At 41.7% G+C, this 25,751-nt stretch overlaps 1 pseudogene; it reads left to right on the forward strand.

The window, feature by feature from the left end:
- The first annotated feature begins 17,317 nt into the window (after positions 1-17,317).
- On the forward strand, positions 17,318-24,545 carry LOC131922937 (uncharacterized protein C2orf78 homolog; annotated as a pseudogene).
- The last annotated feature ends 1,206 nt before the right edge of the window (positions 24,546-25,751 follow it).

The following is a 25,751-nucleotide window of genomic DNA, read 5'->3' on the forward strand; positions in this document are numbered from 1 at the left end:
TGCAGAGTCCTGACTTCTGAAATGCCTGAACACAGGATACCCAGATGAAGATACCACCTGTTGATGGGAACATGTCATTAACTGCCCTTATTCACAGTCCTTCAGAATTCCTGGCCTTGCCTCCAGCTCCAAGCCTGGAACAAACAGAGAATAACAATGTAGAAGAAATGATTGCTGAGCAATCAAAGCCTCTGAATGCCTATGAGGGCAGTACAGAAAACCAAGGCTCATCACTCCTCCCTCTAGCACACTCTGACATGCAGCAGCCCCTGAACTACACTGATGCTGGGAGATTAAGGTAGAAGCCAGATTCTGATAATGCCATCTTGGGAAGCAACAGCCTTGGTCTAGGAGAGCCTGGGTCTTTGTAGAGTGTCATGGTCTCAAGCATGACGTGGAAGACATGACTACAGTGCTGTCAGGTATTCACCTTCCCCAAATCTTAAACTCCCTCACTGACCTAGACCACTGGGAAAATCCCACAGCAATCCATTCCAAAGACTCCACAGTCATCAGGAAGGATCAGGCCCAGGAAAGGTCCAGCATCACTGGACTCATAAAAGGTGAACAAGAAAGAACAGAAAGTATCTCATCTGCTTCATGGAGCTCTTCAGGCGCAAATCCAGCACCAGGACCTGGTGGAGGGAGCAGAGGCTAGAACCAATGCTGGGGCCAGTGAAGGGGATATTGACAACATGGACAACAAACACTTGGAGGGCAAAGCTCAGAAATCTGTACCCAGCAGGCCCAAGGTAGCTAGGGTGCAGGGGCAAGACAGGACCAAGAGGACCAGAGAAAACAACTTCAGCAAAATACAGCAGCTGGAGCCATCAAGTCAGAGAGTCAAGACACAAGAGAACCCCACCATCCCCAAGACCAAGAGGAAGAGGAATCCACCTGAGCTGAGCAATGACACCTTTAAAAAGCCTCAAACTCACCTCAGAAAGTACATGCTGGCATCCACTCAGGTCCTTCACCCACGGGGGAAGAAGTGTAATAACAAAACTGGCATCTCCTCCTCCCGGACTCTACTAAACTTCAGCAGCAACAAAGATCCCAGGACAGGCCCAGCCACCTCATCCCTTCTGGATGTACCATGTGATGGCTGAGGCCCCGGTAAAACCCCCAGCAATGCTCAGAGACTAGAGAGAGCAAAGTCCACAAAGAATGTCCATCTCCATCCCAGTATAAGCTGCCCCCACCTGGGAAGGTCAAGTTAGTACCTCTGCCTTTTCCAGCCCTGGAGAAGCCGCAAGACAGACTGGTTTCTAGAAAGCCTGTCTTATAGTGGTATTTTATTTGTACTGAAATGTGATTTTAATTGTATATTAATAAATAAAGTTGCCCAGGGGTCAGAGCTATTAGTGCCATAGCAAGAGCATGGTGGTGGTGGCGCAAGCCTTTAATCCCAGCAATTGTTAGACAGAGCTAGGTAGAACTCTGTGTGTTCAAGGATACAGCCAACATTGGAAACACAAGCTTTTAATCTCAATACCATAGAGGACCTGGAGGGCTGTACACACAGGCAGTGACAAGGCAGTCATGTGTTTGGGTTTACAACCAATGAGAAGGCAGAACAGAAAGACTATTTAAAGACATACACACAGTAAGTAGGCCCCTTTTCGGAGAGCTCTCTTGGTTGAAGCAGGAAGGGTAAGGCTCTTAGTTCTGACCTCTTGGCATTCTTCTCTGAATTGGCTCTGTGTTTCTTATTTAATAAGACAGTTGGTTACATCTACACTCTCTCCCTGGCTTCACGCAGGCCCCCTGCAGTATACCCTGTGAGGCCTCATTCCCACTCAGCTCAGCCTTCCAAACTCAAGCCATCTAAACCAGCTCCTGCCAGTACTTCTTTGATGGCCTCTGACAAGCCAGTTCTGCCTATTGCTACCAGTGCCACACAAGCTAACATAACCAACCCCATCCAGTCTTGCCCTGGGCCTCAGCCAGCTGTCTGTAGGCCAGTATCCTACAGGGCATCAGCTCACCCTTCACTACAGAGGGAGATTGACTCTTCTAACAAGAACAAGGCCCCATCAACCCCCAAACCTCAAATCCAATATCTACTACAAGACTTCAGCCACCAACCTATTCCATGGAGGAAAGTCCACATTCCAGGGCCAGTCATCTCACAGCCAATCACAGAAGAGCAGAGACCAGAGAGGGAGGCCATGAAGAGGCAGGCTCAACGGGAGAGAGAGAATGCTGCCAAGTACCTCTCTGGGAAAACCACAGCTCTTCCTTCAGAGGCAGAAGGATATGGAAATTTCTAGATATTATGACTACGTCATGTAAGTCCTAGCCTAGTTTTTGGAACACAGTGCTATTCAACACAGACAAGGTAAGATATAGACATAGATATACATGTATACGTTGGATTAAAATCTTGGTGAGTGTGTAGATAAGTAGGTACATATGGAGTTAGGGAAATTAATTGGTAGATCCAGGGATTTATATATAAATGGTCAGACAGTTTCTATACTTGTAAATATTTGAAGACACTAAAAGTGATTGAAGAAATTAAGTCAGTTATATCATACATCAGTAAGTATATATAGAAGGCTTTGATTGTTTCTTCACACCTTTGCTATTGTTCTTTAATGTTTCCAAAGTAGAAATATGTGTTACATAAATTCATCATATGCTATAAATCACTGGTAGTGTTATTTAAGGTAAGAGTAATTAGTCAAAACCTGTTGTCGTTATAAAATTATTCTCCTTGACTTTTATTTTCATTATACTGGTTTTGGAACTTGGTATGTTTCCTATAGTGTATACTGTATAGTGAACACACTCCTGTTCTTCCAACACTTCCTCCCATTTTGAACCACTTACCCTAGTCCTTTAATCATTACTGGTCTGGGACAGATATCCTCCTAAAATTTCATTAAATGAAATACAGGACTCCATGTATACACTATCAAGCACACACATTAAAGAGAAAATATATAAGGTTGAACATCTTCCTGAGAAGGGATTCATTCATAACAATGTATGTCTGAAGTTGTATCCATCTTTGAAATCATCCTTTTCATACTTTAATTTATTTTGTGTGTGTGTTTTGGTGTGTCATCCATCACTATGTATTTCCCTGATTCCTCTTCAATCAGAACATCTGAATGTGCTTATTATCTTTTTATTATATCAAAGTAGAATGTCTTTTTCTTTGTCCTTTACTACCTGTGTTGCCTGATTTCTTATGATTTATGTATTTTATCTGATTCTATATAATCTAGATATTAATACACTTACTGAGGTAGCAATAGCAAAGATGTCCTCCTGTTCTCTAGGACCCCCTCCCAAATATCTGCTTCTTTTTCTAGTAACAAATGCTTTACTTCCCTGACAAACCATTTGTTAACTACAACCAGGAATTCTTAAGTATCTGGTGTGTTGCTCCATCCTGGCCTGTCTCTGAACATTCAACACTTTGACATACTTTGTACTGTAATAATATCGGGGTTACTCACACTATAGCCTCTGAGGCATTTGACATTTCATTTTACAGTTTGACACATAGGAAATATAACTCATTTGCTTATTAATTTGCTTTTAGTATCTTGAGACAGGTTTTCTCTCCAAAACCTTGCATGCTCATAAGTATGTTGATCAGACTAGCTTTGAAATGACTAACATCAGCCTACCTGCCTTTGCAATTGCCCTGACCCTGGCCCTGGCCCTGCCTGAAGAGTGCTGAGACTAACAGAATGCTTGCACAAACTAAATGAAATCAAGTTTCTTTCTGTCTATATGAATATCCAGATTTCCAAGCATGATTGGATGAAGAGGACATGTGTAAGCCAAGGTGCATTTTTGGTACTTACCCAAAATCCCAAGAGACTTAACTGAATGTGTTTACAACTGGAATTCAACTTTGACTGATGTTTCTGAATATCTGCAGCTGTGGCAGAGATCCTAAGAATTTCATCCAGCTATTGTAGGGGCCTAAGTACAGATGTGCACTGAAAGGAGGGGACATCCCACTTACCAGAGACTGACTTCTTCCTTGACTGCTTTTCAGTGGTGCAAAGGGAGACTTCCCTGGGAACCACACATCAAGCCAGAGACTCCCTCAGCTGCAAAACAGACCTCTGCTACTCCTACACCCTGGATTACCAGATGAGAACAACACCTGTTGATGGAGACAAGACATTACCTACTCCAACTACAACCTTCAGAATTCCTTGTATTGTCACAAGCTCCATTACTGGGACTGCATTCCCAGACAAGGACACCAACTATTGATGGGGACAAGTCATTAACAGTCCCCAACCTTCAGAATTCCTGGTATTGCCACAAGCTCCATGCCTGGAACAGAGAATGACAACCTGCATGAGATGGCAGCAAATCTGTCAATGCCTCTGGATGCCTATGAGTGCATGAAAGAAAACCAAGACCCATCTCTCCTCCGTTTAGCACACCCGGACATGCAGCATCCCTTGCACTTCACTGATGCTGGGAGCCTAGGGCAGAAGCTTGCTTCTGACAATGCCACCAGGGAAAGCAGCAGTCATGGTCAGGATGAGCCTGGGACATGCACAGTGTGTTGGCCTCCAGCATAGACTTGGAGACATGACTACTCTGATGGCAGAAGTTCACATTCCCAACTGCTTAACTCCCTCTCTGAACTAAACCAATTCCAGGTTCCCACAGCCACCTAATGCAAAGACTCCATAGTCTTCAGGAGCAATCAGGCCCAGTAAAGATAAGGTGTCATCAGCACACCCTTAAACCTGTTGAGGATGAAGGAAGAGAGATGCTCTAATCTACTTCATGGAGAATCTCTAGCCAGAATCCAGTATCAGGACCTTGTGGAAGGAGAGAAGCTGTGGGTAGTGCTGTGGCCAGAAGGAGATATTGACAACACAGACAAGCAAATGGAGGGAAAGCTCAGAAGGTCACACTCTGTAGGCTCAGTAGACCTAGGGTTCATGGGCAAGTTGAGACCAAAAAGAGCTAGAGAAATCAACTCCATGAAAGCTGAAGGAGCTGAAGCCATTAAGTCAGTCACGGCAGAAGAGAAGCCCACTGTCCTCCACAACAACAGGAAGTGGAATCCACTTGATCTCAGCCATCATAACTTTAAAAAGCCTCAAACACACCTCGGCTTGCACATGCTGGAGTCTGTGAAGGTCTGTCACTCACTGTGGAAAAAGGGAGAGAAGAAAACTGGCATCTCCTGAACCTTCAACTCTTTGTGCTACTCTGTGCTCTAATAGTATCAGAGTTTGTTACACTTTGGCCTCTGAGACATTTGTCATTATCTTTTTCCAGGGTTACATATACTAAACAAAATAATTTATTTGTTAACTCACTTTTAGATTCTTGAGACAGGGACCCTCTCAATAGCCCAGCATGTCCTAGAACTGACTACATCGTACACACAACATTGAACTCATGAAGATCTGCCTGCCTCCCCCTCTGCCTTCACCTCCATCTCAGCCTCTGCCTCCCCTTCTGTCTCCACTTCTGCCTCCTCCTCCTCTTCTGCCTCAAGAGTGCTGAGACTAAAGGAATGCTCCAAGAAGCCAGGTGGAATCCAGATTCTTTCTGTACATGTGAATAACATTTCCATGCATGTCTTGATGAAGAGGCCATGTGTACTCCAGGGTGCAATTTTGGTACATACCTAAAATCCAAAGAGACTAAACCACATGTGTTTACAACTGCAACTTAACTCGGATTAATCTTTTCCTGACAATGTGCCTTGTTTCAGTTGTAGGCTGTACTTGCTACAATACCTGTGAAGCACTGACCTCTAATGAGGTGTGCTCATGCTATCCTGGGTATTTTCTGCTTTTGTGGTAAAGTTATGATTGCTTTTCTACTTCTAGAAAGTAGGGCATCTGAATTTTACTGAGGAATTGTATTCAGCCTGTTCATAGAGTTTCATGGTTGTAAACAAATTTCTAAACGGTCTTAAATAAATAAAAAACACAAAGCCAAATATAGGGGTGAAAGCCTTAGAGATCAGGGAAATAGTGATAGCCACCAACCTTACCTCTCCAGCCCTGCAGCTTTCAAAAGTGAGATACTTTCTCTCTTACCCTCACCTTTATTGCCTTGCTGTTCTGTCTTCTCATTGGCTCTTAGCCCTGCTACCTCACTTCCTTGTCAATGCCTGTCTGTACAGACCTCCAGGTCTCTATGGTTGGTGCTGGGTTTAAAGGCTCCACACTAGGCTGTTCCCTAGTGCATCCTTGAACACATAGTGACCCTGTCTGCCTTTTGACGGGATTAAGGTATGTGCTACCACTGCCTGATTGCTGTGTTTACTTAAAAGTGCTTTATTTATTAAGAATAAAATTTATAAATAATATAAGAAAAACTATATACAATAAGAACAACTATATACAATATATACAAGCAATAAATACATCAGCAATTTGACAAATTTAGAGAAAATATTACATTATCTACTCTATTTTTTTGTGAGTACAAAATGTACCTAATTCACTTTCTACCTGAACTTGTATTACCAACAGAAAACTGTCCTGTAATATTCCTTAGAACTTATATACTTTTCACCTCTTAGTGAGTTTCTTTTTTTTTTTGAAATTTCTTAACAAGGAAAAATGTAACTATGACTATCAAATCTTCAACTCCCTCAGAGACCAAGAAGGAAATAATATTACCGAGTAAAACAGGAATTGCAAACAAGCAACTTCTGGAAAATTATGAGTTGACAGAAACTGCCAGCTGTCTGGACAGTCACCTGAGGTTTTCCGCAATGTTGGGGCATCATCTTCAGCCTACAGGCTTAGCATATCTTTTTTTTTTTTTTTGGGTTTTTCGAGACAGGGTTTCTCTGTGTAGCTTTGCGCCTTTCCTGGAACTCGCTTTGGAGACCAGGCTGGCCTCGAACTCACAGAGATCCGCCTGCCTCTGCCTCCCGAGTGCTGGGATTAAAGGTGTGCGCCACCACCGCCCGGCAAGCTTAGCATATCTTAAAGACTCATTTGTGAAGTAGGATATACACAAGGCCTACAGCTCGTCCTCACATTCGGCATGAGTATTCCATGTACCAGATAAAACTGAATTCTACCAGTGTCCTGTCATGATTCAGGATTTTAAATCCTGGAAATTGCTGGTGTTTCTGGAATTTATCTGCTTATTCTTCTCAGCTTGTGGAGGGCTTCATCTCGGCATCCTGTTCTTCTCCGCATCCCATTCTTCTCGGCTTGTGGGTGGCTTCATCTCCTTTATTAAATGCCAGTCTACCATTGAGAGGTTAGACTCTATCAGCCTAGTAACTCTTTCAAGAATAACTGTTTCAGCTACTGTTCCACTGCATACCAGAAGACATCGGTCCATTGCCTGTTGAGCTGCCTTCTTAGAAAGGGGCCCTGTACCTTTTCCAGATTGCAAAGGCCACTTTAGCGATGGTGCCATATAGTCTTGGCATCAGAGGATGCCTGTTGCTAAAGCCACAACCACACTTGTTTTGGCAAGGATCGGTAGTTCTTTGCTTTGTGTCCTCTTGGTCCATTTTGGATAGCATACTCTCAGCAGTTGATATGAGGGCACTTTGTTGCCCAGTGGCTAACTTTTGCCATAATGAAAGTTAACTCCATATGCAGTTTCTTCAATGCCCATATCTTCTCTGAAGTAGACTGGTGCTGCCAGAACCCAACAAGTCTCATAATCATAAAAAAATTGTAAGTTATTAAAACATTTAAATGCCATATTCTGTAGATCTCTGAAAGATTTGAAGATGACCTGTCTATCTAAAATATATCTCTGCTTAACCTTGAAAACACCTAATATGATGACAAGTTCAATTGTAATGACTAACTACTAATTCTCATTTCTCTATATCCTAATAGTTGATAATAATAACTTTCAAGGATTAGCAAATTGTTAAATGAACTGTATAGGTACAATATCCTGAACAAGATTAGCAATATACATACAGCATTTTCTAACAGTATCAATCTCAATATATATAATTTGTATACAATATATAAAAATTCAATCCAATGTAAAGTATTTAAAACTAGTAGTTGTCTTTTAAAAATAGATTCAATCATCTACTTTTTTAACTGTATCATATCTATATCCTCTCGTTTTTTTCAGAGTAGATTCAATAATGTTCCTTTTATTCTATCACATCTATATCTTTTTTTTTTCAGAGTAGATTCAATAATCTACGTCTTATCTATATCATCTTTTGTTCCAAACAAGAATCTTAAATCTAATCTCCTTTGTTTAGCCCTTTTCCTGACCATTAACTACAACAACTTGTAACCAAGCCTCCTAAACAATGACAACTACCCCAAACCCAAAACCCATTGAAAAACCAAAAACCACCCGCCCCACCTCTTGGGAATGTGGGCATAGTGCTCTAAAAAGTTGCTTTCTGCAGTTTGTGGGTGATAGCATCTTTAGAAGATTCTGAAAAGAAAATTTTTGGGTTAAATGTCAAGTTCCAGGAGAGGTAGCTATATCATTTGTTGTCCAGTCTTGGCATAATGCCAAAGTGCAGGGCTTATTTCAAGTCCTTGTTCAAGTAGTCTGTGAAACAGGATCATCTCAGCTAGCCATCTCAAAATTGTTCTGAGCAGTTTGTAGTCCAAAGCTGATCTTTGGGTGATGTTTGTCAGCTTAGTGGTATTATTATCATCCATATGGAATCATTGTTATGGGACTCCATCATCTTTCTGGAGACTTCAAATTCGAGGTTAGGCCTGGTCATGATTCCCTACAGAAAACTGATAGAGACTCCAACACAAAAACATGTATAGGCAGCTAAATTAAGCCTTTTTCTAGAATTAGTTAGTACTCTATATGACCAATAATATCATGACAAAGTTATATACATATGTAAATCTTGTAAATTTTGATATAAAATTCATAACTTAAGAAAAGTTTAAAGACTCAAAATAGAACCAAAGAATTGAGATTAGTGGCAAAAAAAACCAGTTCCTTAATTTTTTGGTTTTCTTCTATCCTATATCATAAGATGGCTCTTTCATCTGACATGACAAAGAGATTTTCCATTTTCCTTTTTACAACATACGTGGGTTTAGAGAAGGAAAGAGCCATTCTCCAACTTCAAAGCCAGCTTTAATTGTTAATTGAACTAGGACTACAAAAAGACCATTTGTGTTAGTGGTCTGTAGAGAAGAGCAGAAACAAACATTTAGGAAGACTTAAGAAATTTTACATGTGATACACCAACAGGCCAAATTACTCTTTTTCTTGGGACATTTTTCTAGATGATTTGTCCTTTTTCTTCAAATGTCTCATTTGTCCAGGGTTCTTCAGATTCCTTGGCCTTCATTCTCCTGAAAGACAAAAACAAAAAACGCTTCCCCAAACCTAACTTTGGAGAGGTTCCCTTTTGGCAAGTTATATCTGATTAAATAAAAAGGCATTTGTTAGTGGTATAAGTTAGTTTAAATTGGATGGTCATGCTGGTTGATGAACTATCACCTCTTCTAATTAAGGGGTCTCTGTTGTTCAAATTGAACCTATATCAATTTTGATGGTATCCACAGCTTATCTTTTCCTATAGAAACAAAAGCAAAACCTTGTTCCCAACATAACACATATCCTGGTTTCCATTCTGAGGTCAGCACATCCTTAAAGTATATAGGCTGATTTAATTCTGCAGTTTTATCTATTATCCAATGTCTCTCTGCAGCTATTGTCCCTTTCTCATTAGCACTGAGAAAATTCAAAGTTAATAGAGCATTATGTAATCTATTTCTGGGGGGGCTGTTACCCCTTTCTGTTTATTTAGCATATCCTTTAGAGTTCTATTTGATCTTTCTAAAACTGCTTGGCCTGTAGGATTATGTGGTATAACTGTAATATGCTTTATATTGTAATAAGCAAAAAAAGTTTCATTTTACGAGAGACATATGCTGGAACACGGTCAGTTTTAATTTGTGCAGGTATACCCATGATGGCCATAACTTCTAGCAAATGCATGATTACAGGTTCAGCATTTTCAGAACCAAAAGCATTTCCGCACTGAAATCCTGAATAAGTATCAATGGTATAGTATACATATTTTAGTTTTCCAAATTCTGCAAAGTGAAACACATCCATCTGCCAGATTTCATTCCTCTGAGTACCCTTTGAGTTACATCCAGCTGGTAGCAGAGTCTGGTTAAAAAATGGAAAAATTAGGACATTTCCTTACAATATCCTTAGCTTGTTGCCATGTTATGGAAAAATTCTTTTTTAAATCTTTACTACTGACATGATGTTTTTTATGAAATTCTGAAGCCTCCAGCACATTTCCTATCAATAATTTATCAATCTTGTCATTACCTTGTGCTAGAGGGCCTGGCAGACCCATATGGGATCAGATGTGAGTTATATATAAGGGATGCTCCTATTCCTGATTATATCTTGTAACTGAATAAGTAGTGAAGTTAATTCTGACTCATCAGGGATAAATTCTGCAGTCTCAATATATAATACCACTCTTTCAGCATACTGAGAGTTTGTAACTATGTTGAGAGGTTCTGAAAAATCCGTTAATATCAAAGAATATTATACAATTCCATTTTTGAACTGAATTATAATGACTTTGAACCATTTTACTTAAATTTTCAATTTTTTTCCTGCTTCCTCAATTCTGTCCCATGCATTCATGGCTGCCATGTGGCATAGAATTAAGGTTTGATTATCATATGAACATTGTCTTTGATCCTGGGCAATGTCCACACCTCTACTTCTACATGGTGTCTATTGCCTTAGCCTCCTCCTTAAGCCATTGTCACCACTGTAATTGTGCTCTGGATTCTAGAACATCTGTTACCAACTCTTTCCAGTCCTGAGGAATAATCCTATTACAAGTTGACCACGAGTTTAACATTTACTTTACAAATGGAGAATGCATTCCATAGGATACTATAGCTTCTTTAAATCTCCTTAAATCTAACATTTCCACTGGAGTCCAATTAGCTTGTACATGCCCTTGAGCAGGTAGTTCCTATAAGGCTACCAGATGAATTAAGTTTGATTGTTTGAAAAGAGGCTGTCTCTCTGTAACCATATAATGCATTCCTGAAATAATTTCACCTTTAAAGTCTTCTGCCTGGGTCTGAATTTCTCTATAATTCATTTTAACCTTTTTTTTCCTCAAGCTTTTGTCTTGGCACTTAACTTCACCAATCCTTTTAATACTAAAATAAGGATAATTAAACAAATAATAGTTGTAACTGATGTTTCCTACATCCTATCAACATTAATTATCCTCTCATTTAACTGTACAGTTTTCAGACTGTCTAATGAATTATCAAACAAAGACTAATTTCCTTTTATTGAAAAATATTTCCTATTTTTTAATATGGAAAAAAATGTTCTCTTTTAACTAGTTTCTCCCTTTAAGATATCTGATATCTTAATTGACTTACCAAGTCTGCATAGAACAGTAGAAGTCCAAGGGACTTTCAAAGCAGCTACCAAGCATGGTGGCAGTCCAAAATGGGAATCAGAAAGACAGAGAGAGAGAGAGAGAGAGAGAGACAGAGACAGAGACAGAGACAGAGAGACAGAGAGACAGAGAGAGACAGAGAGACAGAGAGTCAGAGAGACAGAGATAAAGACAGAGAGACAGAGAGAAAGAGAGAGAAAGCACCTCCTAAAAGCTAAAAACTAAATAAAAAGTCCAGCCACGTGCTCTGGCCTGAACCAGCGGCTCTGTAAACACACAAGCAGTCCAGCTGCTTGCAGCTCTGCAACCTTGCAGCTCCAGCAACATGAGTAGGAGATCTGGCTGCAAGTAGCTCCAGCTCATTTAGCCAGATCTCATGTAGCTCTGGCCAAGCCAGGAGGCCTGTAAACCCTGGCCTATAAGGCCATCAATGGGTTTTTTAATGAATTCTTGCCATGTGAGCACCAATTGTACATGAATTTCTAAATGGTCTTATTAAATAAGAAACACAGAGCCAAATATAGGGGTGAAAGCCTTAGAGATCAGAGAAATAGAGAGAGCCACCAACTTTACCTCTCCAGTCCTGCACCTACCAAAAGTGAGCTACTTCCTGTCTTACCCATGCCTTTATTTCCTTGCTATACTGCCCTCTCATTGGCTCTTAGCCCAGCTACCTCACTTTCTTGTCAATGCCTGTCTCTACAGACCACCAGGTCTCTGTGGTTGGTACTGGAATTAAATGCGTGTGTCACCATGCTTGGCTGTTTCCTAGTGTGTCCTTGAACACACAGAGACCCTATGCCACATGATCGAATTAAGAGCGTGTGCTACCACTGCATCACTTCTATGTTTACTTAAAAGTGGCTGGCCATTTTACCCTTGATCTCCAGGCATGCTTTATATATTAACATACAAATAAAACATCACCACATATGGTGTATCTGTCTTCACAATATCTAACTACTATGTGGGACCAAAATTGTTCATTCTAAAGAGAGCTATTTCCAAAGTCATCCATGTAGAAAATATTAACAAACCCACCATGAAAAAATCCTACTACCTGTATACGATGATCCTCACAGGGACAAATTTGGGTACAACAGAATAATGAAAAGCAATGGCTTAAGGAGGCCTCTGGTGTTATGCTGTCTTTGTGTGGCTTTAATTACAGATTTAAGCACTGCCATGAGACTACTGTGCTTCACTTTACATCTTAGGAGCAATAGAAATGCATTTGAATAGCTATCTTCTAACCTTGATATTATTACTTTATTCTTGATGTTTTCAAACTAAGGGTCTTGTAGAATAATTCTTATTAAACAAAGCTCAGGCAGCATTTTCATATTAAAGCAATTCATATAGTGCTGTACTTGTATTGAATCCTTCTCAATAACATTAGTTCTCATTGTACTTTTCATTGAACATATTCTTTTAAAACTGTATATTGTATACTGAGCCCAGTAACTTTCCTTAACTGTCACCAAAAATCTTAGACATTGACAACTGCTTGACAGCATTGCCTCCCAAGTCATGAATGGAACCATGGAGATATGTGTAAATTAGGATCCATATATACAGACAGCATCAGGAGATATTTGTCTGGGACTGGATACATATGGTATAATATGATTATCACGAGTTACAAGAACTCTCCTGCAATCACCTTGACTGAATTCATCACTTTAGCTGAAATGGTTCTGTTGTGTGTAGACATCACATATTCCTTCTCCATTGCTCTCTTATTGGAAAGCAAGATCAGCTATTATAGATATTCCTGAAAAATGCTGTGATATGTACTGATGTGCAAAGCAATAACATGTTCAATTCCTTGGAGTAGTATCAATGGGAAATGATATAGACATAGTGATGGTGTTTGAAGTGACCCCATACTGAAATAGAGAGAGGGTAGAATACTTCACATTATACCCACCAACTTATTGGTGTTTCCTGTGGAAGCAATACTTGGAAGCCCCCTACTTTCAGTAAACTCTCCACTTCTTACTCTCTAGCATCAGAAAGACCATTTTTCAATGGGCCTGATAGTCAAATGCAAGTAACATCTAGAATGACAAGTCAAGTTTTCATGAATCTGCATGGCTCAATCTACTATGTACAGTTAAGCTTCACAGACACAGACCTGTCTATCACTGCAAATTTCTGTTCAATTACTTTCTAAGGTATCCATCCATCCAAGGTAATCACTGCTAACATATCACAATGGGATGTTCACTTGATTTTGGAATAAAAAGCCATGCTACACTATTATACCCCACTGCTCTAGTTCTCAATTTGATTGGACTACTTGTAGGACAATCCCTGAGCTTTGGATGGACTGCTTTGTGCATGATCCATTTCTGAGTACCAGCCTGCCATCTCACCACAACAGCAGCCACTGAGACTCAGCAGCTGAAACAATGACAACTCTCTCCAACAGCAACAGAAACAAATGCCAAAGGATGGACAGCAAGGAAGCAGACTGTAACTGTTACATCTGCAACTACATTAATCTCCTGCACAATTGCAAAGGTTTAGAAGGGAAATGTAGAGACCCAACCATTCCATTCAACAAAACAATAGCAGTTGTCTTACCTCTGGGACATAGGAACTACTCAGTCACAGAACATTTTATGGTGGATTGCAGTACAAGATAAGAATTCCCTTCTGTGCATGTGTACAAATAACAAATTGGAGAGTTGTTACAAATATATCTAACAACTGTGCCTTCTCCTTACCAGTGTATAATTCTCTCTTGACATTTTAATATGTGGAAGAGCCATCCAACAACCTAATAGCACAATTCCTGACCATTCTCCCCCAAAATGATGGAAGAGCCTGCTTGGTCTATGAAAGCCACCCAGCTGGCTATCAGAAAGGGGATTCCAGCTCCAGGCATGTCTGAACTTCTCATATTCTGGAAATCATTCAATTTGGCCCTTTTCTACTTCGTGCTCATAACTTACAACAGGATCACAATAACTTTCATATTTTAGGAGGTACTAAGGACCTTCTTAGCCAACATCTCCTGAGGTTTAACCCTACCTCTGTTACTTAGCATTTAGCAGGCATCTTTCTTCAGAGAGTGCCATTTTCCCACACATACAGGATGCCATCTTTCAAGTTATTTAACTTACATTTACTTTTCTTGGAGATGCTGTTCTGAAAAATATTTTATCATATTTGTTTGTTATCTCTTGAAAGCTTTTTCTTTTGTAAAGAGGGAGAGAAAGGTAGTATGTACTGAGAAATGAGGACTTGGAAAATAATTGAAAGGAGTGTGGTAACTAAGTTCGGTATATGTGGTTAGAGGAAATAATTCATGTTTACACTGAAAGAAAAATAATATGCAAATACTAAAAAGTAAAAAACACAGAAATTATGAGAATTAAACACTGAACACAGTTCTATCTATCTACTTATCAACCTTTCATTTTCTCTCCACTGTCAGAATTCAAATAACACAGGCCCCGTCATGTTCTACTTATTTGGTTCTAAGCTGCTACAAGAGGACACTTTTTTCTGATGGATTTACAACCAGAAGCCTGGATGAACCTCTCAAATTTCAGTCATTGCCACTTGGAATGTGTCACATGATCTGACAAGTGGTCAGTCATGAAGGAAACTGCAAGGGTGAAAGACAAAGGCAGCCTGCTGGCCCATGAAAAAGGACAGTCTTATGGCAGAGTTTTGCCAAGCACTACAAAACATGAAACAATCTGCATGGAGGAACAGGTCTACTGAGCTGGGCGTGTAGCTGCTAGATATGGCACTAGCTCAGTGTAAAAGAGGTCCCAAGGGAGAGTGCTGACAGCTCATGTGAACGCAGGAGGAGAGCTAAACAGGCCCCAGGGTCATTTTCAATGAGGACTGACAGACACTGTCATAGTAGTGCTTGTTGAGGCAGTTAGAGTAAGAAATGTATATAAATGCACACTACACCCATGCCATAAGACAGTCTATGAACCCTCCAGTGAATGACCAAAAATGATAACAATCTAAATCAAAATGAGGAAATACACAAGATTTCCCCATATTTCATCAAAATTTTGCATTCCTATCTGTGAAGATACACTGAGATGGGAAATATGTTGTTCTTTTTTTTTTTTTTCAAATATAAAGGGAAATTGTAGGATAAAAGAGCCAGCCAAAGAAACACACAGTGACCCTGAAACCATGGCTCTGAAAGAAGAGCCAAAAGCTTAAAAAGGGACAATAAAAGAAACAGACCATAGCCCTGAAACCAGAGCCAAAAGGTTAAAAATGGCCAGTGAATAAAAACACACTCGGGACCTGAAACCAGAGTCAAAGAAACACAATCTGCCCCTGACACACTCAACACAAAAAACCAACCAATCCCTTAGGAAGAAAACCAACCAATCCCTGAGCACAAAATGTAACAAATCTCTGAGTTTGTCCAAACTCAGGGACTGGAATCTGAGCAATTCTCACCCTGAAAAGCTCCCCCACTAAGAACCTCTACTACATAAGCCCTGAACACATTCAGTTGGGAAGTGCCTTTTTCCACTCTGTTAGAGGAAGCAACCTTCCTGGATTCCTCCCCTCTAATAAATCTCTTGAATGAGATTTGGGTGAGACCTTCTTTTGTCAGAAGGGAGCAGAGCAGAGAGGGAACACTAGCCATAGTGGAGCAGAGCAGAGCAGAGCTGTAACTTTTGCTGTGGAAACCTTCCCCTAACAAAGCAGAGTGGTTGCATTGGGGAAAGCTTTAACTGGAACAGATGTAAGCTGCTAGCTTAAATTGACTTTGTGCTATTGCTTGGCTCTCAACTGCCAGGATCCCATTCCAACAAGCTGCAACACTTACAAAAACACCTACATTGCATTTTCATGTAACCCACCACCACATACCAACAAATGCCTTCCTGCTCCAGGTGTTCCATCTCTATTTAGCCTTTTCTCATAAAAAAGCATGGCAGAGAATGCTAGAACCCCAGGATTCTGCAGAGACTGTTGCCAGAAGGAAGAAGATTCAGTAACTGTCGCACTCATTATACTTGTGGATGAAGAGAGAAGGCAGCCAGACTCAATGACTAACAACCTCAAACTATAAGAAGGGAGGCAAGATACAAAGAATGCCCATGAGTCTGAGACCAGAGTGAGATACAAGATGAGCACCCAAACAACAGGGGTTACCCCTCAAGTGCTTGCTACAACCACCAGCCTCCAATTACAAGCATCTTCACGATGAACAGAAGACCATTGCTTCTGGAAGTTCACCATGATACTTCCCACCACATTAAGGATACAGGTTCACCCTAGTCCAAGAATCAAAGCCTACCAAAAAGGGATGAAAAGCAGAGAAGGGAGATGTGAGTCTTGCCTGGGTCAACACAGACCAAGGAAGGCCTCTAGGAGAAGAAACCCAAATAGAAGATTCTTGGAGTTGATCATCAAAGGTGCATCAATACCCTGTTCTTCTACCCAGTCAGAAGGGAGCCCTTTGATCTCTTCCTTGGGTCATGGACAGAGGATGACAGCTCATAAATCAGATCAAGTGAAACGGTTTCACACCCACGTTTCCTTCACGAAGGTGTTCCTCTCTTTCTTGCCCAAGGCTACTGACTGTATGTACAGTGTATGATGATGGGACTCTCTATGCTGGAAGGTGACACCTCATGGGAACAATAGACACAGCTTCATCGAAAAAACCTTATAAGAAGCTCTGCCAATACTCTGGACTAAACCACATGAAAGGGGGATTTCTATGCCAAGATTGCCTCCTTTCACTAGCCCACACCTCAGCCTCTGTGGCTACTGTTGGATTCCTGGCATTTTCTTTAACCAATCCCATCTGTTAGCTCAGAATCCGACCTTCACATTGGCTGCTGCCCTGTTTATGACATCATTCTCCCTCCAACTCTACCATCACCTGGTAGGTTCTAGGGGTTGCCATGGTAATGCCTGTAAACAAATTTGGATCATTACAGGTCACCTGTGACCAGTGACCAGTAAGTGCTGTCTGATACTGGACACACTTGCCACTCAGGTCAGCTGATCAGACAAGGACAACCAATTCTCTTGCTCAATTGTACTGTGGATTGCTGATACTCTCCCTCCAACCATGGCAAGTAAGGAAAGAAACTTAAAACATTTCTTTTGATCACTTCTCCACTTATTTTTACTATAATTTAAATCTTGGTTTAGTGGGGATACCATTGATGCTGATAGAGTTACCTGGAATTGAATGTCACATTTAGATTTGGTTCTTACTGGGGTTAGAAAATATGGAAATAAAAGAAGACAAACTGCAGAGATGACCCTGATGTACACAAAGGCAGTTTGGAACTGAATGTTACAGATAACCACAGATTATATAAAAAGGCACAAGACAATGTCACATCCCCACCCATTATTATGCAGCCACATTGTTGAGATTAGTCTAGGTAACCGTTTCCTGTCACATATAGAAAACAATATCCAGCTGTGATCCCTGGCTCTTACACTCTATCCAGCCCATCTTCCACATCATCCTCCACATTTTTTTGAACACTGCTTGTGTTGGATGTTATCAAAATGGGCTGGGTACTCCACAGTCAGTTGTTCTCTGGACAAGAACTGATACACCAGTGTGTGCAAGAATTCTCACAAGGATTCCCAACTAGGAGAGTTACAAGAAATTAACAATTACTATGGAAGTGTTCATTGAAGAATAAATTTAACCAACTATTAAATTAAGAAATAACCTTATTCAGAGATGAACTCCACAATACATTTGTAGTCGCAAGACATCACATGAAACACAGGCAATCAACATGAAATGTTATCAGCAGGTTGTATTCATGTAGTCATATATGTATATGAGCTGAATTGTTATATAAAAAAAGGAAGAGGTAATGACTTACACAAAAAGTAGTGGGGAACAGAAGGAGCTAGATGACCAAGGGGATCTTAGCTAAATACAGTTCTTATCTATGAAATTCCTGATACATCATTTCATTAAGAAAGCTCAGAGTAGAGCCAAGCCTGGAGGACATGAAAAGAACCTACAATGCCAGCACTCTGGTGCAGAGGCAGGCCAGTCTGTGTGATTTCAAGGTCAGACTGATCTAGGGAGAATCTCTCTCTCTGCATAGAGGAAGCTCTGCACAGAACAGGACAAAGGCACAGGCATGAGAAGCTGTCTAAGGTTCTCCTACTTTAAACACTTTTGTTCTGGGACACAGGTGTGAGGCAGTACCACAGCAGGTATCAGAAGAAGACAAAGCAGGGCAAAGAAGGGTGTTGTCTAGTCAGAGCAAGGGTCAACATGGATCAACTAGGAAGTGCATGCCCACACAGGAAGAACAGGCAGATCATCAAATGAGTGTCATCATATTCATTACCAAGAATCATTCTGAATCACTGGTTTGGGATATGTAAGGGAAAATAGGTCTCAGACTCTCCCAGACAGGACAAACTGCAGATAACAAAGCTCCTCACGGGAAGCCACACAGATTCCATCTCACTGTTCTTCCCATTTTCCTCTTGCTTCCTACAGAAAATTTCCAAAGTGCACATTTCTTTGGGACAGAATGTGCTCTGCAGCCCTCTGTGCCTGTGCTGAGGAATGCTACGCCCTTAGCAGGAAGTGTGTGCAACTTCTTCAGAGTCTCCACCCAGCTGTGAGTTCAGCATGGCTCCTGCCATCAGACTCCAGCACTTGTTCCCAGCAGCTCATGGACAGTGCCTACCCCTACTTACCAGCTGGCACAACCATGGTGACTGCATTGACTGACCAGGGCCAGAGCTCTGCCTCAGCACTCTCCTATCCAGGTGTTCTTAGTGGGATCCCACGGGAAGCACTGACAGGAGGGGAGCTGCACTCCAGGACTTCACTGTAACTGTCATTGACCAGAATACCACATTCTCCTCCTTGTCTATGACAGCCCAGGGTGATAATATTTTAGATCCCATTGCCTTAGGCCTCTCCTATCCAACACTATCTGCCAGCCTTGTTCAGGCCACAGCACCACAGTTACCTAATCAAGGATACAGCCTGGCACCTTCCTACCAGGTGGGCAGCTACCTCTATCAAATGACCTCAACAGCCTCGGTCCTCTGATGGCTGGAGGACTCAGGCAGTGCCTGCAGGCCTGTAGCTCTGTGTCCTATTCTGGGGATCAGTCCTCTGCCCTGCAACCAGGGATGGTGATGATGCCAAAGGAGATTCAGCCAACGAATGTCCAAACACCCTTCTCCACCTCTGCCATCTACCATCCCACACCTGCTCAACACATGCCAGACACCCGTCTTCAAGAAAAGCCAGGAGAGGAGGAGTGAGATCAGTACTCAAAGCAGACACAGCTCCACCTTTCAGCAGTGGATGTCCTCAGGGAGAAAGGATGGGAGTCCTGAGAGCTCAGCCTTGGCCTGGCTCACCATCCCCATCTTCAGTCTCTATAATGACTGACAATGCAGGGCAATGAGTGGCACCCATCCTCCATTAAGACATGTCCAAGGACACCACGACAGACACACGTCACTGACCTACTTAATCAGTCCCATGCACCGTTACACAGCAATCACCTGTGGGAAGCCTTCCTTGGCAGTGGATGGGTTCTGCAGAGAATGTAAGGAGTCAGTGGTGAAGGAAGTGAGCCAGGCCATGGTGGTTGGGAGAATCTTGTAGCCTGACTAACTAGCAGCCAGAGTGTTTTTCTTTATTTATACAGAATTTACTTAGCAGACATTCATGATGTTCCAAAACATGGATCATATCATTTTTGGTTTTGGACACTTCCTTTTGCTCATATTTTAGTCATCATTTGTAAAATATGACCAAACAGAGTTATTATTTCCAATCATTTTCCCTCAAGTTTTGACATCATTAATAAACAGATTAATCATTCTCACTCATTAGCCCCATAGCCCTATTTTTAATAATCTAGAGGCATATGATAGTCTGTGCTCAGGCCTGTTGCTTTGGTTACTTCAAGGACACTAGACCAAAACAAAATCCTCAACCATCCTGGGCATTTTGTCATGTCCCAAGCAATGTATTATTAACTCTTAGTGGTCAGAGTACCCAGGAGAAATCCTTAGGCTAAAGATGCTGCAGTTATTATTCAAATTCTGACATAATTCAATGTTCACATTTATCTCTTTATAGAATTTGTCTATATGTTTAATCCTGGCATTCTGTTGTTCCTCGGTCATGTGACATTATGTTGGCTCTACATGAGCTAAATTCTAAGACAGGGAGGTTGTAACCACTCATACTTTCATCGTCTTTCCACTACATACTTTACTTATCAATATGTCTCTATGTAGGGCAGAGTTGTATGTCATGTAATTGTCAGATTGTACAGTGGGAAGAGCCTTGTAATCTGAACTCTGGACAATTCCTCTAGCCCACCAAATCTTGTTGACCTTTTAAATTTTACTTTGTTTTGAATAGCTTGTCCCTGTGTAAGTACAGGGACAGATGTTTCAAGAATATCTAATAGCCTCTTGAAGAAACCTCTGGCTTCTTTATGTGTCACAACATCCAAGGCGTAAAGAAGACCTTCAAGTAGATAAGGATATCTCCCTCAAAGTGTATGTGGGGGGAACAGTATGTTCTGGACTTTACTGGGTAAGTTTAGAAGCAGCATGCCTGGGAGAAGGCAGAAATGATTCATAAGGAATTTTCCATCGATACAACATACCCAAATTGTACAAATATTAAAAGTGCCCCATTAAAAGTGTCACAGGTGAAAACCAAAGGTGGCATGGCAGCCATCATGTGGCTCAGCTTTGCTGGATCTTTGTCAAGCAGCAGTTCTGGCTTTATAACTTCTGTCATTCCATTCAGATATGGCTGTGTCAATCACCTACTTCCTAATCTGTTGCTCAGTGCTATAGAGGACACCAAGGCATTTCTATTTGGTAGAACTTTATATTCTCTGTGCTGAATTCTGACTCTAGAGCAGTGCAACTCCAAACCTGTCCTAAAAGAAGTATTACTTGCAAATTCCAAGTGCTGGCCCTGCCATTCTCTTACAAGCATAAGTGCGTTGAGAGTCCAGTATACTCGGTGTACCAGTGTACAACTGCTAAGTTGGGCAAAGCTTCTCTCTCTCTCTCTCTCTCTCTCTCTCTCTCTCTCTCTCTCTCTCTCACTCTCGCTCTCTCGCTCTCTCGCTCTCTCTCACTTTCATTGGCTCTGTCTCTCTCTCTTCTTTTTTTTGAAAGGGTTATTCAGAGGTGAGCCAAGTCCATGCATGATCATTAGGATAGGTTCTCTACCACACAGACACACAAACGTAACATTTCACCTTCTTAACCCAATTTTCATATCATTAAAACAAGACTGTGAAATGTGGAGCTGGAGGAAATCCAGGGTTGTAGAAATGTTTGCCTTGCAGGAGTGAGAAACTGGGTTTGGATACCTGAACACATTTAGAAAGTCAGGCAACTTTGAGTAATGCCAAGAGTTGGAAGACAAGGGTAAGTTCTTGAAAATTGTAAACCAGACAACCTGCCTGACAGCAAATTTCCATGGAAATGAGGGTCATTCTTACACAGACATGGGAAAGGAAAGGGAGGACCACACCCCAAGAGAATTCTGTCACCTCCCCATGATCACTATGCATACACACAAGACACAAACACCGAGGAAAACACAAACATCTGAGAAACATGATATCACATGGTTACAAGAAATAAGACAGTGGTCACAAGTCTCCCAACAGAGATGCTCCCTGTGCTACTCAAACAGAGCTCATAGGAATGCCTCCCTGCTGTAGGCGTCTGATTACTGAGATGCACTGAAAAGTGGGGAGCACCTCACTTACCAGGCACTGACTTCTTCCTTGACTCTTTTTCAGTGGTGAAAATGGAGACATCCCTGGGATTGACAGCTTCAGGCCAGACACTCTGTCTGCTGCAGAGTCCAGACCTCTTTAATGCCTGCACCCAGGATGTCCAGAAGACACCCCCTGTCCATGGGGACTGGTCATTAACTGCCCCCATTGACAGTTTTTTTGGAATTCCTGCCCTTGCCTCCTACTCCAAGGTTGGGACACACAGAGAATAACGACTTGGATTTGATGACACCTGATCTATCAACTCCTGTGGATGCCTATGAGAGCATAAAAGAAAACCAAGACCCATCACTTCTCCCTTTAGCACATGCCAACATGCAGCAGGCCCTGAACTCCACTGATTCAGGGAGCCTAAAACAGAAGCTTTCTCCTGACAATGCCACCTTGGGAAGCAGCAGCCTTGGTCAGGATGAGCCTGGGGTGCTGCAGAGTGTGATGGGCTCCAGCATGGATTTTGCAGACATGACTACACAGGTGGCAGATATTCACCTTCCTCTACTCTTCAACTCCCTCACTGAAATGAACCAATTCCAAGATCCCACAGCAACCCAATCCAAAGACATCATGAGGGATCAGGGTCAGGAAAGCATCATCAGTGTGCAATTGGACCACGTGAAAAAGAATGGCAAGAAAATCTTGGAGATGCTTGATCGAACTTCTCAGGCCAGAATCCATTCAATGACCTGGTGGAGGGAGAGGAGGCTGTGGGCAGTGCTGGGTCCAGTGAAGGGGCTATTGACAACATGCCCAAGCACATGGAGGGCAAAGCCCAGAAAGCCACATCCAGGATGCCCAGCAGAGCTAGGGATGAGGGACAAGATAAGACCAAGAGAACTAGAAAAAACAACTCCACGAAAACAGAGGAGCTTAAACAGTCAAGGAACAGAGTCAAAGCAGAAGTAAACACCACCAAGCCAAAGAACCAGAGGAAGAGGAATCCACCCGAGCTCAGCCACAACAGCTTTAAAAAGCCTCGAACTCACCTCGGCATGCACATGCTAGAATCCGTGCAAGTCTTTCACCCACTGGAAAGAAGAGTGAGAAGAAAACTGGCATCTCCTCCTCCCGGGCTTGGCTGAACCTCAGCAGCAACAAAGATCTTAGAACATGCCCAGCCACCTCATCCCTTCTGGATGTGCCATGTGATGGCCAGGGCCCTGGTAAAACCCCGAGCAATGCTCAGAGACCAGGGAACAATGTCCACAGGGAGTGTCCATCTGCATCCCAGTATGAGCTGCCCCCACCTGGGAAGGTCAAGTTAGTGCCTCTGCCTTTTCCGGCCCTGGACAAGCCGCAAGCCAGACTGGTTTCTAGAAAGTCTCTCTCCCTGGCTTCATGCAGGACCCCCAGCCCCCCGCAGTATACCCTGTGAGGCCTCATTCCCACTCGGCTCAGCCTACCACACTCAAGCCATCTAAACCAGCTCCTGCCAGCACTTCTTTGATGGCCTCTGACAAGCCAGCTCTGCCTATTGCTACCAGTGCCACACGAGCTAACATAACCAACCCCATCCAGTCTTGCCCTGGGCCTCAGCGAGCTGCCTCTAGGCCTGGACCCTACAGGGCATCATCTCACACTTCACTACAGAGGGAGCTTATTTCTACTGACAAGAACAAGGCCCCATCACCTCACAAACCTCAAATCCAAAATCTGCTGCAAGACTTCAGCCACCAACCAATTCCATGGAGGAAAGTTGACATTCCAGGGCCAGTCATCTCACAGCCCATCACAGAAGAGCAGAGACCAGAGAGGGAGGCCATGAAGAGGCAGGCTCCACGGGAGAGAGAGAATGCTGCCAAGTACACCTCTCTGGGAAAACCACAGCTCTTCCTTCAGAGGCAGAAGGATATGGAAATTTCTACATATTTTGACTATGTCATGTAAGGGCTACCCTAGACTTTGAAACACAGTACTATTCAACATAGAGAAGGTGAGATACAGAGACACATATACATGTATACATTGGATATAAGACTTGGATGTACATGTAGATATGTAGGTACATATTGAGTTAACGTGAATAATATGTACATCTAGATTTAATATATAAATCGTCAGACATAGTTTCTATACTTGTAAATATCTGAAGACACTAAAAGTGACTGGAGAAACTAAAGTCAGTTACATTTTATTTATGAGTAAGTATATATAGAGGGTTTTGATGGTTTCTTGGTACCTTTGCTGTTATTCATTTATGTTGTCTAAGTAGTAATATATGTTACATAAATACATCATATGATATAAGTCCCCTGGTAGTGTTATTTAAGGTAAAAGTAATTAGCTAATATCTGTAGTGGTAATAAAATTATTATTCTTGACTTTTATTTTTAAATAAAATAAAAGTCTTTGAACTTGGTATGTTTCCTATAGTGTATACTGTTATAGTTAACACAATCCTGTTCTCACCACACTTCCTCCCATTTTGAAACTTTCACCCCAGCCCTTTAATTATTACTAGTCTGGGACAGAGCTCCTCCTGAAATTTCATGAAATGAAATACAGGATTCCATATATACACAATCAAGCACCCACCTTAAAGTGAAAATATACAAGATTGACCAATTTCCTGAGTAGGTTTTCATTTGATTACTGTTAGTTTCAAGTTGTATCCATCTTTGAAATCACCCATTAATACTTGATTTTGTGTTTGTGTGTTTGTTTGTCGTTCACCTGAATTCCTGTGGAACACATGTGTGGAGTGCCCACAGAGGCCAGAAGAGGCCATCGGATCTCTGAGGTCTGGAGTTAAGAGAGATTGAAAGCCACCAGAAGGTGCTCTGGAGTAAGCCTGGGGATACTGCAAGAAAAGCAAGTGTTCTTATCTACTGAGCCATCTCATGAGCCTCAGTTGAATCCACATACTGCAAACAACATGACTTCATTTTCCCTATGGCTGAAAAGACTTCATGTTCTACAAACATCCCATTTTCTTCACCCATGGCAATGCTCTTGGACACCATGCTTGGTTCCATAATATCCTTGAAACGGTGCTGCATTCAACACTGATGGGCAAGTACCTCTCTAATATATTGAGTTCTTTGGAAAGGCATATATGAACCATGTGGTGGGCCAGATTTAGGCTTTTGGAGGATCCTCCACACTGACATCCAGTCAGGCTGGAAATCTTTCCATCCTCAGCACTGTATAGCATTCTTTTCTGTGAACTCTCTCAGTGGTGGCTTTCATTTCTTTTCTAGTTGGCCTTGGATGGCATCTAGGAGGGTCACTATACATTTCCCTGATTCCTGCTCAAACTGAACCTTCGTGTGTCCAAGCTCTCTTTTATGAAATTAGGGAGGCCTGTCTTTCTCTTTGCACTTTACTACCTGGGTTGCCTTCTTTCTTATGATATATGTATTTTCTCTAACTCTAAATAATGTAAATATTAATCTTCTTACTGGGGTAGCAATAACAAAGATGTCCTCCTGTTCTCTAGGACCACCTCTTAATAACTATTACCTTTTTTCTGGCAACAAATGCTTTACTTCCCTGAGTGACCATCTGTCAACTACAGCCAGGATTTTTGAGTGGCTGGTGTGTTGCTCCATTCTGGCCTG

Source organism: Peromyscus eremicus, chromosome 1, assembly GCF_949786415.1.
Source record: "Peromyscus eremicus chromosome 1, PerEre_H2_v1, whole genome shotgun sequence".
In the NCBI taxonomy this organism is placed as follows: domain Eukaryota; kingdom Metazoa; phylum Chordata; class Mammalia; order Rodentia; family Cricetidae; genus Peromyscus; species Peromyscus eremicus.